Raw genomic sequence first — 17548 nt, forward strand, 5'->3', positions numbered from 1 at the left:
AGATTTTAAATGATGGTGAATATTGATTTCTCTCAAAATAATAATATATGTTCATTAGGGCTGCAACTAACGATTATTTTCATAATTGATTAATCAGACGATTATTTTTTCGATTAATCGACTAATCGGATAAAAAAAGAATCAATAATTATTTCCTATATTTTAAATAGAATCCACATACTGAGTGTTACAAATATAAACTTCAGACTAAAACTTTACATTAACACAACTGTACAATTTTTAAGCAGCAGAGCACAGTTTTCTAATTAAGCAAAACAAAAACTGTTTGAAAAGAGGTAGAACTTCCAGCTTGGCAAGGGGCCTTCCCAATAAAGTAACCCTTGACTTCATTCTAACATAAAACTTATCTTGAATATCTATATGCAATGGTAAATAACCAGTTATAAGGTTAGGGAAGAATATCTAGTCAGCTCTAAAAATAACAGATAAATACTTTTAAAGGATGAATCTGGTACATATTAATTAAAAATATAAAAATAAAACAATAAAAAACAAAATCAAAAGTGCTAAAGACTATATATCAATAACAGGACAAAGCCTTACACATTTATTTATACAGTACATATAATCAGCAATAGCAAGCAACCCGCTAATAATTGTGCAAACAGATAATAGTGCACGTCAATTTAAATAACTCCCATCAATCTAGGGGCTAGGTGTAAATAACAAGCTTGGCACTATATCATGCAAAGCATAGTTCCAAATCACCTGATTTAATATAAACAATCCAGGGGTAGTTGTAAATTTATACTGTCCTGAAAAAGTGAAACGTATACGTCTGTAGGCATCCTTTAGGCTAAGGACATAACCATAAAACACAATACAATGTGCTGGAGCTCAGTGGAGTGAAGCAGCTGGGTTGTGCACAGATCAACTAATTGTAAACCAACTAATCAATTATGAGATTCGTTGACGGCTATTTTCATAATCGATTATTATCGATTATGACGATTAGTTGTTGCAGCTCTAATGTTCATATAATATATGTATTTATAAAATTGTATTATATATTTTAGATGGAACTTCCACTTCTGGGCATCAGCCTCTTGGCTCTTCCAATCCTGACCCCTCTCCCGGCCCTTCCCGTCCTGACCCCTCTCCCGGCCCTTCCCGTCCAGACCCCTCTCCCGGCCCTTCCCTCAAACAAATCCCTGCCCTCCCTCGACGCTCTCCCGGTTTTGCTCCAGTCCTGCTTCAACCCCACTTGCACAGCCACCAAATCCCTCAGCCCATGACTCCCCAGCTGTGCATCCTCCCCCGGAGCAGGAACACAATCCCCCACCTGGCCCCATACCATGAAAAGTGAGTTGGACTGACCGTAACAGGCGGGATCAGACTGATATACTACAGGAAAGTTCTACTCTTTGAGTGCATTTCTCTCTGTGTGTATTTAGTCTCCCTATGGGAAAAAGGTGCAACCAGACGTGGACTCCTTGCTCAGTGTGCTTAGAGGAAAATGGCTACACCTCACTGACGAGGCCCAATGAAAGCCGAAACTATTGTCTGTGGTTGCTGTGTTCCATGTTCAGAGAGGAATTGCCTGGTATTTTGGCGCTGAACTGACTGTAATAGGCTGGATCAGACTGATATACTACAGGAAAGTTCTACTCTGTGAAAAGCATTACTGGGCTAAAGGAAGTTGCACCTAGGTGGTAAATCACCATAGAACAGGCTAACAATCGTATTGAGCTGGTTGTTTGTTCCTGTGAGTGCATTTCTCTCTGTGTGTATTTAGTTACCGCGGTGGTAGGTAAAGCGCCTGGACTGTGCACCAATGGCTTCAAATAAAGGATGCCTAGCTGGCCAGTAATTGAAATTAGGTAGTGGGTAGTTGGAAGCGCCAAAGGCAGGTGCAATCGATCTAATCTAAATCTATACATGAATAATAGGTATACATATAGTTTAATAAGGTCAAAGTTTAAAACAGAGAATTAAAATATGCAATAAAAATGATACAATATGCAAAAAATATAATACAATAAAATCATAAACTGGTGGATCCACCTAGCTAACAGTAAAATATATAAAACTCTGGACTAGTCTGGTCCAAGGTCTATGATGAGACCCTCAGCACATATGTGTATTTTTAGGGAAGCTAGACCACACGTGTTACTGTGTGAGTGTGAAAAAATATATGAAAAAATGAAAAAATGACAACAATAAAAAGTTTATGGAAAAAAATTAAAATTGAAAAATGAAAAATTGTGTGAAAAGCCACAGGTAGCAGTAAGTGTCAATATGTGTGATGGTGACAAAAAATAATAACTGATGTGTCCAAAAAATGAATGACAAATGGTATCAAAAAATATAAAAATTAAAAAATAAAAATAATAATAATAAGTCATGAGTGATATCCAAAAGTATACAAATGTCACAATCCTGCTAAAAGTTATAATCCAAGAGCAAAGTCACAAAAAAGTAAACACAAACTTGTTTCTTGGTGGTGAGAAGTGTCGTGGTGTAGTATATTTATTTTCCTGGTGGTGAGAAGTGTTGTGGTGATCCAGATGGTGAAAATCTTGTGATGATTATCTATAGTCTTGATAATTATCTATAGTCTTGATAAAGGCCCACATAGCTGGGCCGAAACACGTTGACAAGCAGCTGGTAAACTCTTTTCCAATCTTTTAACACTAATTTGGACAATCTTGTACATGTTATTTTATGTTTAAAGGACATTTTCAGCAATGGAGGACTAGGACCAATAGTATAATCATCACAAGATTTTCACCATCAGGATCACCACAACACTTCTCACCACCAGGAAAATAAATATACTACACCACGACACTTCTCACCACCAAGAAACAAGTTTGTGTTTACTTTTTTGTGACTTTGCTCTTGGATTATAACTTTTAGCAGGGTTGTGACACTTGTATACTTTTGGATATCACTCACGACTTATTATTATTATTTTTATTTTTTAATTTTTATATTTTTTGATACCATTTGTCATTCATTTTTGGACACATCTGTTATTATTTTTTGTCACCATCACTCTATCTGACACCTATTGTTTGACATATATTGACACTTACTGCTACCTGTGGCTTTTTTCACACAATTTTTCATTTTTCATTTTTCATTTTTTCCATCAACTTTTTATTGTTGTCATTTTTTCATTTTTTCATATATTTTTTTACACTCGCACAGTAACACGTGTGGTCTAGCTTCCCTAAAAATACACATATGTGCTGAGGGTCTCATCATAGACCTTAGACCAGACTAGTCCAGAGTTTTATATATTTTACTGTTAGCTAGGTGGATCCACCAGTTTATGATTTTATTGTATTATATTTTTTGCATATTGTATCATTTTTATTGCATATTTTAATTCTCTGTTTTAAACTTTGACCTTATTAAACTATATGTATACCTATTATTCACATATAGATTGAGATTAGAACGATTGTACCCGCCTTTGGCGCTTCCAACTACCCACTACCTGTATTTAGTCTACCTATGGGAAAAAGGGGCAACCAGACGTGGACTCCTTGCTCAGTGTGCTTAGAGGAATATGACTACACCTCATTGACGAGGCCCAATGAAGGCCGAAACGATCTTCTGGGGTTGCTGTGTTCCTTGTTCAGAGAGGAATTGCCTGGTATTTTGGCGCTGGACTCACTGCAATAGGTGGGATCAGACTTCATATACTACAGGAAAGTTCTACTCTGTGAAAAGCATTACTGGGCTAAAAGAAGTTGCACCCAGGTGGTAAATCGCCATAGTACAGGCTAACAATGGTATTGAGCTGGTTGTTCATTCCTGTGAGTCTCTCTGTGTGTATTTAGTCTCCCTATGGGAAAAAGGGGCAACCAGAAGTGGACTCCTTGCTCAGTGTGCTTAGAGGAATATGGCTACACCTCACTGACTAGGCCTAATGAAGGCTGAAATGATCGTCTGGGTTGCGGTGCTCCTTGTTCAGAGAGGAATTGCCTGTTATTTCAGTGCTGGACTGACCGTAATAGGAGGGATCAGACTGATATACTAAAGGAAAGTTCTACTCTGAGAAAAGCATTACTGGGCTAAAAGAAGTTGCACCCAGGTGGTAAATCACCATAGAACAGGCTAACAATCATATTGAGTTGGTTGTTCATTCATGTGAGTGCATTTCTCTCTGTGTGTATTTAGTCTGCCTATGGGAAAAAGGGGCAACCAGACGTGGACTCCTTGCTCAGTGTGTTTAGAGGAATATGGCTACACCTCACTGACAAGGCCCAATGAAGGCCGAAACGATCATCTGGGGTTGCTGTGTTCCTTGTTCAGAGAGGAATTGCCTGGTATTTCGGTGCTGGACTGTCCGTAATAGGTGGGATCAGACTAATATACTACAGGAAAGTTCTACTTTGTGAAAGCATTACTGGGCTTAAAGAAGTTGCACCCAGGTGGTAAATCGCCATAGAACAGGCTAACAATGGTTATGAGCTGGTTGTTCGTTCCTGTGAGTGCATTTCTCTCTGTGTGTATTTCGTCTCCCTATGGGAAAAAGGGGCAACCAGACATGGACTCCTTGCTCAGTGTACTTAGAGGAATATGGCTACAACTCACTGATGAGGCCCAATAAAGGCCGAAACGATCATCTGGGGTTGCTGTATTCATTGTTCAGAGAGGAATTCCCTGTTATTTCGCCACTGGACTGACAGTAATAGGTGGGATCAGACTTATATACTACAGGAAAGTTCTACTCTGTGAAAAGCATTACTGAGCTAAAAGAAGTTGTACCCAGGTGGTAAATCGCCATAGAACAGGCTAACAATGGTATTGAGCTGGTTGTTCGTTCCTGTGAGTGCATTTCTCTGTGTGTGTATTTCTGTGTGTATTTAGTCTCTCTATGGGAAAAAGGGGCAACCAGACGTGGACTCCTTGCTCAGTGTGCTTAGAGGAATATGGCTACACCTCACTGACGAGGCCCAATGAAGGCCGAAACTATAGTCTGTGGTTGCTGCGTTCCTTGTTCAGAGAGGAATTGCCTGGTATTTTGGCGCTGGACTGACTGTAATAGGCTGGATCAGACTGATATAGTACCGGAAAGTTCTACTCTGTGAAAAGCATTACTGGGCTAAAAGAAGTTTCACAAAGGGGGTAAATCAACATATAACAGGCTAACAATGGTATTGAGCTGGTTGTTCGTTCCTGTGAGTGCATTTCTCTGTGTATATATATATATATATATATATAGACACACATTGATTGGAGTAGCCATGTTAGTCCAGAGATTTAGATATCAAAATAACAAGAGTATTGCATTGAGCAATAATACTTTTTTTATTGGACTAACAATACATTTATAAGTAGACCAGCTTTTGGAAGAGTTTCTTCCTTTCTCAGTATTGCTTCAGACTTGAGAAAGGAAGGAACTCTCCCGAAAGCTTGACTACTTATACATGTATAGTTAGTCCAATAAAAAAGTATCATTGCTCAATTCAATACTCTTGTTATTTTGATATCTATTCAGTGGTGAAAATTATTAGTGCCCCCCCCCCAGTTTTGACTGTGGTATCTTATGTGCCCCCCCTATATATTATTACTATATTCACCACTGGCCGCCTCTGAGGCTGCGGGCATCAATCTGCCCGATCCTATACGATCAGGCTGACTGACACCCCTGCTAGCGGCATTGCACATATTGCAGAATATGTTCTATGTATTTTTAAATAGATATTCCTATATATATTTGTATATAGCTACACCTATATATAATCATGTGTGTATATATATATATATATATATATATATATATACACACACACACAACTATTAAAATTATGGGGAGGTGAAAAGTGAGTTTAAAATCCTCCACTAAATACAAAATGTAGAGAAAATAACTTACACACTTACTTAATAAATAACACGAGTTATTTTCTCTTCATTTTATATTAAGTGGAGGATTTTAAACTCACTTTTCGCCTCCCCATCATTTTAATTTTTGTTGTATTTTGGCCAGAAGTTAACTTTACCCAGCAGTGATTCAACCTTCTCCCAACTGATGAGTGGCAAAAACCACAAAACAGCTGTCCTGGGATTGGTCTGAATCACTGTACTAACCCTAGATAAGCTTAAAAGCTATGTAATATGGCGATGCTAAGGCGTAAAGGGAAGTCTGCCTTAAAAAGCAGGCTAAAAGTAAAAAAGTGAGTCATTGTGAACCTCATTTGCATATCTTACACAGAATCCTTTGCTGCATTGGAAACAATGTATTCAGAGAGTTTCTGACTTGTCTAGATTTGTAAATGGGTTACACAATGAGTTATTTTCTCTACACATTATATATATATATATATACACAACACGGAAAGAAACTGCACTCTCAGACTGGACTGGATACACATCCTGTGACCCTGCAACATGCTCAGCCCTGGGTGCTAATAGCTGTGCTGTCTCCAGAGTCACAGGCAGTTAACCCCAGACAAGTCTGGGTGCAAGGCCCATAGTGAAAATTACAAAATAAATGAATACAACACACAAAGAAAGTCCACCACTCACTTACAAGCTCTCAGTTAAGATTATAAGCAAAACTGGAAGAGTTAGTTACCGCATTTGGCCAAATAGGACAAGTTAAGGTACCACGTCAAGGTCTCTTCAAAAATCTGGGTCCCATACAAATGCCAGCTCTCAATCAAACAAACTGGGAACAAGTCAGGGTTCACAGACTTATGTAATCACCCAAGACATATACAAAACATGGAAGCAGGGCCGGTGCTAGGATTTTTTGCCACACAGGCGAGGATACATTTTGCGCCCCCCCCCCCCATTACATCCCATCCCATTGCTAGTTAAAGGGATATGAAACCCAATATTTTATCATGATTCAGATAATGCATGACATTTTAAGCAACTTTCTAATTAACTCCTATTATCAATTTTCTTCGTTCTCTTGGTATCTGTATTTCAAAAGCAGGAATGTAAGCTTAGTAGCCATCCCATTTTTGGTTCAGAACCTGGGTAGCGCTTGCTGATTGGTGGCTAAATTCAAATCAAACAGAGGTAGTGCCGCATTGCAAATCAGACAGTGCTCCACCGCCTCCACGTCACTGACTAACTGTGCCCGCACAGTCTCTCAGCGTTACGCTGCGCAAGCGTGCTTCACACACGCTCTCCCCTGCAGGGTCAGCTCAAGACATTGTGCTGCCTGGTCCAAGAATTAAATGATGCCTCCCCCCATAGTAAAATTACAGGCTAAGATATTAACTCACTAGCCTCACCACCACCCTTACTAAGCCTACAAACTATACTACTACTATTAAACATAGATCTGAATTATTGCTCTTTCCATTCTAGCAGAGTGTGAATTATCAGCTTTCACCCTTGATGGCATACAGTGGCTGATCTAATGCTCAGAAGGCCCTGGTGCAAAAATATTTTTTAGCGTCCCCCCAACACATTCTGCGTTTATATATGCATTGAAAATATGGTTTACAGCAAAAATGTATAAATCAATATTTATCAGCCAAGTTAATGATACACTGGGAAATCATAAAGGGTTTTTAAAAATGCATTTTCCCCTAAAGCATAGCATATCTGATCTTTTAGCTATTCTGTTGTTTATACTTAAAAAGATTTGCATACACTTCCTGTTTTGCATATACTTGAAAAGAGTCTAATGTGCATGGTAAGAACAATGTAGATTGGGTGGCTATGCAATGTGTTGCAGCTGTCTGGGAATCATGTGGTTAAAGGGAGAGAAAAATTGCCAAACCAGACACCTAATAGTATGTATATCAGATTTTTTGTGTGTGTTTTAGCAGTGCTGAAGGATTTGGGGCTAAGCTAATGTTGAGTTCCAAAATAGCAGCTGTTACGCAAGTAGCCTGCAAACGGTGTGATGTTGTCAGTCAAGCAAGACATAAAACCAGTCCCTTCAAAGTTAAAGTGATCACAAATCATAATTACCCAGACATGTTAATTACAGCAGTTCGCTCTCACACTGTTGCCCTCTCTGCAGTACCAGATGTGTGTGTGTGTTAGGTTTGTGATTTGTGATCACTTTAACTTTTATGTTTCATTCTCCCTTTACCTGACTCTTGCCTTTTCAACTGTTTGAGCTGCTGAACTTCAAGGGACAACCGGTACAGCTCCAAAACAGACAATTAACAAAAATCTGCTGCTCGTTCTAGTATAATAGATATAATATACCCCCACACTATATATCTTTTTTACAGCAGCACACAGCGCTCTCACAGCTCTATCAGATATTGCAAATATGTGCAGAAAGAGGAGCTGTATGAGAGCGTGGTGCTGTAAAAAAGAAAGTGTCTGCATTATATTTTAGGCTACACAGCTATGTGAATTTCCAAGTAAATTAGCACACTGTGACTTGCTGCTTCTTACCTATCAAACAGTTAAAAACACATGGCGGGTGGCAGCTATTCAGTATTATAACGGCTAACATAAGGGACTTCAAAACCATAAAACTGAAGCATCCGGTGCACCCAGGAAAATGGAGGACTACCTGTTGGAAAGTTAGTAGAATTAAAGAGCATATTTTATTTTACTGTGACCTGTCCCCAGCCTTATAATAAAGCTTGCTTGGGAAGTTAACAACTGTTTTGGGTCCGGGAAACCTGCTTTGGTGAGGTTACTCACACTTCTTTTATGTCCTCATACCCAGCACTGCATATGTTATTTTCAGTACGGACTGCGTGGTAATCTTGTCCCAAATTCCAATCTGCCTTTCACTCACAAAACCTGTTGTAATGTAGACTGGTCGCTCACAGAGCACTATGGGAGCTGTAGTACAATTACTCCCTCCTCCCTTTCACTGAGTGCAAGAGGACACCATCCATGACTACAACTTCCATTACCCGTCCCCTTGCACTCTCTCTCATATGGCGCTGTGCTGTTTCATGCTTCCCAGCCCCAGGCAATGCCGCTGCAGTAGTTCCACCCCAGAGTTAATTAGCATTAGCTCTCGCTCGTGCTCCAGGCAGGCTCACCACACATTCTTTTAGCAGCAGCACACAGTGAAAACATTTTTCACTCACGCTGCTTTGCTAATGCCGGCAGCCAGGCAGATCCAGCGCCCCCTGCTGGGGGCGCCCTAAGGCAAATGCCTAGTCTGCCTATGTACAAGCACCGGCCCTGCATGGAAGCACTCTCAGACTGGACTGGGTACACATCCCATGACCATGCAACATGCTCAGCCTGGGTGCTAATAGCACTCTCAGGAAGCTGTGCTGTCTCCAGAGTCACTGGCAGATAACCCCAGACAAGTCTGGGTGCAAGGCCCATAGGGAAAATTACAAAATAAATTAATACAACACACAAAGAAAGTACAGCACTTGCTTACAAGCTCTTAGCTAAGATTAAAAGCAAAACTGGAAGACTTAGTTACCGCATCTGGTGTGTGTGTCTGAAGAACATTGGAATGTGAAATATTCATATTTTCATGTCGGGTTAGCCCACTTGAGAATATGCGATTGGGTTTGCGCCCCGAATAGGTTGTAAGTTTTTTTTCCACTTTGTTTGCTTCATTGACTTCTATGGGTGAATACGTTATTGCGTGTACAATATTCTAAGTTCGTTTTTTTTTACGTGCATTGGGTTAGCGCTTGTGTGAAAATAATTTACTTTCAACTTGTAATACAAGCGCTACCTGGTGTGTGTAAAAAGCTTACTTCTAGCGGAGTAATTGCTTGAGCGGGAGCGTTAAATACCGCTCCACTTGTAATCTGGCCCTATGACTCTAGCCAACAACATCCAACAAACCAACAAAAATCAGTTAGACCTTGCTAAAAAAAAAAGGGACTGAACCTCAGGCTCTCTTTTCATCTTTTATAGACTGATTTTACTTGTCGGAAAGTTTTATTTTAAAGTTATCTGGCACCACTATAAAAATTAAGTATTAATATTTAGTGAGCCATTACAGTTGCTGTTTTTTTATATTTTGAAATATTGAGATTTGCTTATTTTTTTATTTATTTTTTTGCATTCTCATGAAATAAAAATGTTAGTGATTCATACTAAAGGTTAGGAAATGTAAAAGTCTGATTTCATTTTCCTGCAAAGTATATTATAAAATAAAAAATATGTAGCATAATGTAGATGCAATTCTTATTGCTTTGAGCACTTTATAAAATATGGATGGAATTCAAACCTTTATTCTTTGCTATTTTAATTTGAATATTTTAAACTGAATAAAACTTTGTTTTTCTCACCTTGTCAGCCAGAACTGTAATAAAATAAGCATTAATTAATCTACCCCAAAAAAGTATTTAAACAGAAATTTAAGGGAATTTGAGGTACCAATTTCAACTGTGAGTTGTCAGGTGATAATTTGAAAAATTATTATTAAAAAATTATATTTGTTAGCCAAATTCTATAGTGCTGATATATTACTAGGGATATACAATATCAGTGTTTTGTGGTAAAAGAAAACAGATACATAAGCCAACAAATAGATGCAAGTCATATCTATTGGCTGATTTAAATTTCAAATAAACTAACAGGATTAATGAACATGTCTTCTATTTTAATTAGGTTTAGGAGGATTTGGTGGACCTGTTAGATAGGAAGTCCTTGTTGTAGGGGGTAAGTTTTAGACGTTAGGGGGTCCTAGGGTTTGTGGGAGTTATTTGCAAAGGTTTCTTCGGTGGTTTAGGATTTAATTGCTGTTAGGGGGTCGTAGCAATGAGTCAGTTATTTGGGATGAGGCTCAGATTAGGGGTTAATAGAGATTTGTCTGTTTTAGCAGTGAAACAGTTTGCTATGGGGGTCTATCTATTAGTAAATCTTAGTAATTAGGGATTAATTGCTATGGGATTTATTGTGGTTAGGGGGTTGCTACCATTTAGAGCTCTAGCAGATTTAGAGACCAATTTATTAAAGGTCTTGCGGACCTGATCCAACAGTGACCTCACTGAATGCTGAGAGCAATACGCTCTCCATATTCAGCATTTCACCAGCAGCTCTTGTGAGCTGCTGGTGAAACGCCGCCCCCTGCAGACTTGCGGCTAATCGACTGCCAGCAGGGGGTGTCAATCAACCCGATCGTATTAGATCGGGTTGAATTCCGGCGATTCCTGTCCGCCTCATCAGAGCAGGTGGATAGGGTTATGGAGCAGCAGTCTTTAGACCGCTGCTTCATAACTGCTGTTTCTGGTGAGTCTGAATACTCGCCAGAAACAGGGCCCTTCAAGCTCCGTTCAGAGCTTGATAGATAGGCCTCATGGTATTTATTGCTATTGGATTATAGCATTTAGGGATAAATAGCAGTTAGGGTCCTAGCAGTGAGGGTATTTGTAATGATGAGGTTAGGGGACTAGCTATTATGGAGGTCAATTGTGGTGGGGTTAATAATGCCTGATGAATTGACGTGTAATCGCCCCTCAGAAACGCGTTGTATTTGTGCACTTTTGAGCTATATTTTAATAATAAACAAATTTTAATAATTTGTTTATTATATATTTTTTAATTAAAATGTATTGGCTTAGTATTTTTGTGGCGTCGTGAACATTATTGACATCAGTCAAGTCCTATCAAGAGGAGTTTAGTGAACTGGGACACGATATCCCAGTATGCTTGCTATGCACATTTTTGTGCCAACAATCTTGTGAGTATTATATTCCCATGTTCTCAATTCTGGAGGGTACACAACAGTGGACTGCACTAGGAGGCGCCCTTGTTTCCTGTTCGTCTTGTCAGTATATATCAGGGTTATAAATATAATTTATTTATTATTATTCTTTAAAATAACCTCAAATAAAAATGTATATATGGTACAAAACAATTGAAATTAATATTTATTCCTAAATTCTTGAGATTAGTTAAATTTATAAACACATTGAAATATATTAAGTAGAGACTAGATTATGAATCAATTATGCATGCTTATTCCGTTACAATATTCTATACAACAGATCATAAAACCATATACCTTTAAAATTAACTCTACTCATAGTGAATCACATTAAAATACCACAATAAAATACCAGAGTATAGACCGTTAACTTAACAGTGTTTAGTTAAACAATATAACAAAATACTTTGCACAAATCTTACTGGATCTCAATAGATTTAAGGTAACTTTCAAACAAGTATAATTAAGCTACTTAGCCCACAAATTATTTTATATAACTTCAATTTAAAACACCAGAAATTGTATATATTATTAATGCAAACAGCGAATTTATATCTCAATATGTCTGACCGGAAATAACCTCTTATTTAGCTACAATAACTCCAAAATATATAGATAGCAATAACTGTAATTAATTTATGATATTAAAATACAAAATTCTTTCTAGACATTAATATTTAATACCAGTATACTTACTACCCTTGGTCTAATTAATATTACATACAAGAATAAATTCTCCTTTTAAATCACAACTACGATATAACTATAGTTTTAGAATACCTTTGTTTAAAATATTAAAAATATAGAGCAGCCATACGTTACGACATAACCAAATGAGTGTTCAGCTTCCAGAATTTCTTGTGGGTCATTTAAGAAGAATTTAGTCCATTATTGTAAGGATACAGGCCTCAAAATTGTTATCTTCCTTTGTCCAAGAAAGTGTTCCAAAATGGCAGAGAATATACTTGGCACAAAACCTGTGTATTTTTCTCTCCAGAAGTTATGCTTCTTTGAGTTTGTCCTTTGTCTAATGTGTGTTGGCTCTTATCAAAGATATAATCCCTCCTTCTTTTCTTTAATCATTCCCACAAGAATTGGATAGGCCCTTATCCATGCTTGTCTCTGATTCACCCTCGGATCTGAACATATCATTGGTTATTTGGGAGACGCTTCCCTGAGCGGCCAGATATCTTTTGGTTGGCAATACCATTTCTGAACTATAGGTGGCAGCAGACAACCAGAAATGCAGTTTTACCATAAAATATTGCTGCAGTTTAAATATCTCAACTTAAAATGTTTATTAAATATCTTTTAATTTCCAGTATTAATAAACTTATCTGGTCAACATACATATCCCATTTAATATAATTTAGCATGTATATATAGAGACTAAACAAGAGTATACTTCTAGCATCATATAAGTAACCAATTATACTGTTAATTACTTGGTCTTAACAGAATCATAGCATTCAACATCCTGGAATTATAATGTATTTTAATATGAATACAGTATATTTCATGTTTCTAATAATTTTTGAGTGCATGGACTTATGTTTATGACCAATATTCATAGGACAGCTTGTTGGTTTATTACACATCTGAAAAATAAAGAAACAGTTATTTATTTTGTATTCATTATATCCAACACAGTATGTAACATGTGATGTATCTCTTAGATCATTATATATATTATTCAGGCAGTTTGCGGTACACATTAATTTACCTAAGAACTTTATAGATAATTTTTAATCAAAAGTACATAGGTTAAGATATTTTTAAATCTTAATTCTTAGGCTTTCAACTTCCCATATTATCCTTCTTAGGCATAGACAATCTCCCAGATTCATATGCTCATATTTAATATGTGTCTGAATATATATTCATTTGAGTATCTTAAACTACATGATAATTAGGCACAAGTCATTTATCTGAGAATTTGCTGTTATTTGAGCCAGCAGCCTTTCCAAATAAAAATGTGTATTAGATCTTCAAGGAGGGTCTAGTGAGCCATTGTGTTAATTACTGCCTGAGCTTCAAAGAGGTCATTATAGACAGTATGTCTGTATATCTCCACATGGGGTCATTACCTGATAACATTTATTGCATAGAAGAGGGATCCTCTATTAAAGTGACATCTTGAGTTTTACAAGTGTCAATTTATTTTGTTCTACACATCTGTGTTTCAGAACAAGAGGGGGTTTGGGCTATAGTGAGACCAATTCATCTAAAATTAGATATTAGCCAAAAATGAAATATTATATCATGTGATACATCTGTAGTTTATTTAATGTTATTTCACAGGTACCCTGACAGTCTTTAGCATATCAGAACTAGTAGTAGCAGCATCAGTAGCAATAAGGGTCATCTAAGTCCACCAATAAAAATAAATAAGACAATGAACTGAACTGAAGGAATTGACAAGCCTAGTAGTATGATGGGGAGGGGGGTATTAGGTAACTAAGGAGCCTCAAAGTTCTTAAGTCTACTCCCAAAACCACCTGTACACTTATTCACTCCAGTGCCATCATCAGTTCTCCTACTGCCAGTTCTGCCCCATCCTTATTTCCTCCATATTTTATAGCAGCCGGGTGCGTTTATCAAAATCAGAAGATTGTCTCCCAACAGCAGCAGCAGGACAGACATTGCAAGAGAAGTAGATGATCCCATTGTGCAAAGTAGTCAGGAAGAAGAGGGAATTATTGGGCAGATTTCCCTAATCCCTGGCTTGGCCGATGAGGATATATTCTTATTACTCCAAGCATGTTTACTATAGCCGCCCTTTACTCTGAACCAGAAAGAACTTGATTATGAACCTCAGGAGATAATGATGGAGGATATTCTACTACAGGGGCTGGGCATTGTAGGTTTTAGGCCAGCAATCTCCACCTGCATTGATCCTCTTAATCCCCACTGTCATCTCCAGTTATAGAGCAGCCAGTGTGTGCATCAGTGTCAACCACTAGCCACGTTGCCAGATGTCACCTCAACTAGTAGTGTATCTTAAGCAAGATATATTAAGTAAGCTCTAAATCTTTTGGTATAACTAGTTAATGTGTGCCTCATAGCACAACCATTTTGCAAGAGAAGCTCATCACCCACTCTTAAATAAGGCAGCAATGATGAATCAAGTCCTTTAGAACTTAAGTGCTGGGCCATTTCTGTAACATAAATTCCCATAATGCTTGCTGAATTAGGCATGGCAAATAAGCAGCTTGATTTTATTCTGGTGTTACTGCAGTGAGAGTGCTTGTAAGAAGTAAAACAACTTCAACATCATCCTCCAGTTGAACATCCAGTGATGACAAATGCAGGTGAAACAGGCAAAATAGAGTCTAGCTGACCAACTAGCAATGTGGTTTCCTGCTCGACCCAGTCCTTTTGTAGTTAGTTATTAAAGGGCCTATGATCAGTACACAGTTTGAATACAAGTCCCCATAGATAAATCCTCCACTGCTCATTGTACATTTGCATTTATCTTTTATGATTTCATTACAGCCAAATAGTATTTTCCTTTTGAGTGACCATTAAATACAACTCTGAAAAAATGTACACATGATCAGCAACTTCCCATAATTTTATGGTCATAATAGTGGAATTACCCCTTTAAAACCATTTTACTTCGGGATGCAAGCATTTACAAAAAAAGGTTTTCTGTAGATGTTCAAAAGCAATCTCCTTCAGCCTCTTCAGTGCTGCTACTTCATTACTTAATATTCCACAAGGAACCACTTCACAATCTTTTAGTAAAGTATCCACCTTGCCCAAGAGATGACTGAACAAGGCTATAACTTGATGAAGACTGACAGTGTTGTGGCTCAAATTCTCTGTGATATACCTAAAAAGCTTTAGCACTGCCACTAACTGACCAATCATGGTCCACACTTCTCTGCTTAATGGGAAGTCATAGCATGGAGGATAGCCCTCTGCTGCTTCAACATTCCATAATCTCCAAAGTCTATTTCAAACTAGTAGTGATGTTGTCTTGCATAAGAAGGTGCTGGGGAAGCCATTCCTTCTCATGTTCTTGCCTTAGAAAGTGACTATCTTTAATACTGCTGTAGAAGTGGTCTGCAGTACTTCTGCACCTAAGTCTAATGTTTTATGTTTAACTGAAATGCAGATTTGTAAATGCAGACCAAGGAATAAGCGTAACAATTTGCTTAAACAGAAGGATCCAAATGCAAGTTTTGATTTCCAACATTGAAATTCAAAGTTTTTGTACGTCATTGTTTGCCTTCTTTGATGGTGTATTTGGTCTGGTGTACTAGAATCTAGAGGGCGGCCTACTTCAGAAAAACGTCTGCTCACTGCTGCTTCTGTTGTTCCTGTTCTGTGGTGGTGATCAGTCAATGATAAATCAGCTAGGTGTTTTGGCACATCTTTGTTTGCTTAGTCTTGGATTCTTCCATTAGTTTCATGCCATACCTATATCCTAGAGGGAGGAGTTCATAATAACAACATCCTGGAAGTCAGATATGATTTTTAGCCAATATGTTAAGTACACTCAAGTTAGGAAAAAGAAATGGACAAGACAGTGGTCGCTGCAGTACTGATGCACATGCCACACCATTGTGCATCTTTCCAAAGTTCCCTCTCTTCACTAAAGCATAATTTTCAAAGTAGATCTCTCTTTTCTGTTTAAGATGGGTTTCTGAGAGATACTGCTCTTGCTCACATTAAAGGCATTTCACTAGGACTTTGTAAACAGACTTTCCTTAGGCCTAGATTTGGAGTTTGGCGGTAGCCGTGAAAACCAGCGTTAGAGGCTCCTAACGCTGGTTTTAGGCTACCGCCGGTATTTGGAGTCAGTCAAAAAAGGGTCTAACGCTCACTTTTCAGCCGCGACTTTTCCATACCGCAGATCCCCTTACGTAAATTGCGTATCCTATCTTTTCAATGGGATCTTTCTAACTCCGGTATTTAGAGTCGTGTCTGAAGTGAGCGTTAGAAATCTAACGACAAAACTCCAGCCGCAGAAAAAAGTCAGTAGTTAAGAGCTTTCTGGGCTAACGCCGGTTCATAAAGCTCTTAACTACTGTACTCTAAAGTACACTAACACCCATAAACTACCTATGTACCCCTAAACCGAGCCCCCCCACATTGCCGCCACTCTATTAAATTTTTTTAACCCCTAATCTGCCGACCGCCACCTACGTTATACTTATGTACCCCTAATCTGCTGCCCCTAACACCGCCGACCCCTATATTATATTTATTAACCCCTAACCTGCCCCCCACAACGTCGCAGCCAGCTACCTACAATAATTAACCCCTAATCTGCCGACCGCAAAGAGCCGCCACCTACATTATAGCTATGTACCCCTAATCTGCTGCCCATAACACCGCCGACCCCTATATTATATTTATTAACCCCTTATCTGCCCCCCTCAACGTCGCCTCCACCTGCCTACACTTATTAACCCCTAATCTGCCGAGGGGACCGCACCGCTACTATAATAAAGTTATTAACCCCTAATCCGCCTCACTAACCCTATAATAAATAGTATTAACCCCTAATCTGCCCTCCCTAACATCGCCGACACCTAACTTCAATTATTAACCCCTAATCTGCCGACTGGAGCTCACCGCTATTCTAAGAAATGTATTAACCCCTAAAGCTAAGTCTAACCCTAACACTAACACCCCCCTAAATTAAATATAATTTTAATCTAACGAAATTAATTAACTCTTATTAAATAAATTATTCCTATTTAAAGCTAAATACTTACCTGTAAAATAAATCCTAATATAGCTACAATATAAATTATAATTATATTATAGCTATTTTAGGATTAATATTTATTTTACGGGTAACTTTGTATTTATTTTAACCAGGTACAATAGCTATTAAATAGTTAAGAACTATTTAATAGCTAAAATAGTTAAAATAATTACAAATTTACCTGTAAAATAAATCCTAACCTAAGTTACAATTAAACCTAACACTACACT

Source organism: Bombina bombina, chromosome 5 (genome assembly GCF_027579735.1).
Source record: "Bombina bombina isolate aBomBom1 chromosome 5, aBomBom1.pri, whole genome shotgun sequence".
In the NCBI taxonomy this organism is placed as follows: domain Eukaryota; kingdom Metazoa; phylum Chordata; class Amphibia; order Anura; family Bombinatoridae; genus Bombina; species Bombina bombina.